Genomic DNA, 2,111 nt, shown 5'->3' on the forward strand with positions numbered 1-2,111 from the left:
TGTCGTTTGGACTTCTTTTGTTTTATTGAGCTTAGGATTGATATTAGTCTATGTATTTATTATTCTCTTTATGACTTTAGTATTGGAATAATTTAGAATGGTTTGTAACCATACTTTATTTAAGTTGTTTTGACTAGTTGTTGGCACTTAATGTTGAGGTATTTGTTAGTAATGAGATTATGGTGGATGGTTTAGTTGGCGTTTTAGTTTTTTTTTTTGTTTCACCCCTAGGATTTGGATGATGAAATATTGATTGGGGTTTAGTCCTAATTTAATATTTAATTGTCCAAATTTTGGGGCGTGACAATGGCCAAAAGATGCTAGCATGGTGGACAAAATAGCATGCAATCTTGACTAGCAATCATGGTTTACATAGCAAGTATATCAAGAAAATGTAGTCTCACCAAACCAGCAAAAATCAGTGAATAAATCATGTGAAAATAGGCCCAAATAACCACTGATATGCAACCATGATATGCAAAAATAATGAGTTACTTTAGAGGGCCATGCGAGGAGTTATTAAGCACATGCAAGATAGACATTTAGCATGGCATAAACAACTATGAAAATCAAATATGGTGGTCCTAAAACTCACCAAATTGACCCTGGAAAGTGACTTCAAAGCATGCAAGATAGGGTCTCTTTGGAAGGCCAAAATAACCACCAAACAAGTCAAGGAGAAAGGGGGTCACCCCCCTCTGATTTGGAGGCTCAAAACAGTGTGCTAGCCACTGAAAATCCACTGGATTTCAGTGGCTAGAAGGCCAAACAAAGCATGCAACAAGAGCTTAAGTGTAAGGCTCAAAACAAGAGAGAATCAAGCATACAATGAAGCATGAGACCTCAAATAAGAAAATTCCCTTAATAAAACATGAAGATAATGTCAAAACAAGCCTTTTTCCAGTTTACAACAAATCTCAAAAATGAACACAAATAGGGCTAATCTATTATGCAAAAATTACCCTAAAAGAGATAATAGAGACAAGGGACAGCAGCTGGCCCCAAACAGTGAAGATCCCTTCAAAAAATTTGAAGAGGGGCTCAAAATGAGGCACTTTACAGTTTACATCAAGTCTCGAAAATGAACAAAAGTGAGGCTAAATCAGCATGCAAGAAAAAAGCCTAAAAGAGGGATAAAGAGGCAAGTGATAGCAGCTGACCTCAAAAAGAGGAGATCCCTTCAACAAAGTTGAATAGGGGCTCAAAACAAGACATTTCACAATTTATGACCATGTCCAAAACAGCTCACAAATAAGGCTAAAATATCATGCAAAAAAAAGGCCTAAAAGAGAGATAAAGAGGCAAGTGGCAGTAGGAGACCTTAAACAGCAAGAGGTCCTTGATTAAACATGAAAAAGAGCTCAAAATATGACTATTTACAGTTCAGGTTGGAGCCCAAAAATGTAAGCAACAAAGGCTAAGATTACATGCAAAATAGACAAAAAAAGTGAGAGAAAAGAGACTTACCCTTGTAGCCTAGGTTTCCAGCAGCTTTTGGTCCAAGAAATGGTGCTCCTAGCCTCGGGAAATCAGCTTCAAAGGGCTGGAATGGAGGGTGGAGGTGTGGTACTATGAGTGGTAGTGTAAAGGTCAAGAATAATGGGTGTTTGGAGCTTGAAAAATGGAGAGCAATGGAGGAGGGAAGGGTGTATGTTCCAGCTGGTTTTCTAACCCCTAGAAATGAGGCTTAAGGGTGTATTATATAGAGGGAGAGAGGCCAAGGAAAAGGGGGGGAAAATGAATTCAAATTTCCCCCCCAAAAGGGCAGACCCTCGGGCAAGGGTTTTGTGCAAAACAGCTGGCACAACTGTAATGTACCAGTAGAGAGAAGAATGGCCGGCCAGGTAGAAGAGGTTCAAGTGGCCGGCCGGCCACCCCCCATGGCCGGCCAGCCAGGGGTCAAAAGGGTCAATGAAGATTGCTGGCCGGCCACCTCAAAAAGGTGGCCTCCCATGTGTGCACAACACAACTATGTGGTCAAAATCCAGAAAATGTGAATCAGGAGAGAGAAAAGCCAACCTTTTAGAGGGGTTCAAAAGGGTTAGAGACAATTACTGGCTAGCCTATCAATATTGGTGGCCTCCCAGGTATGTACAACACAAATATGTGGT

The sequence above is a fragment of the Camellia sinensis genome, chromosome 10, assembly GCF_055761805.1.
Source record: "Camellia sinensis isolate YWXY chromosome 10, ASM5576180v1, whole genome shotgun sequence".
NCBI classification, from domain to species: Eukaryota; Viridiplantae; Streptophyta; class Magnoliopsida; order Ericales; family Theaceae; genus Camellia; species Camellia sinensis.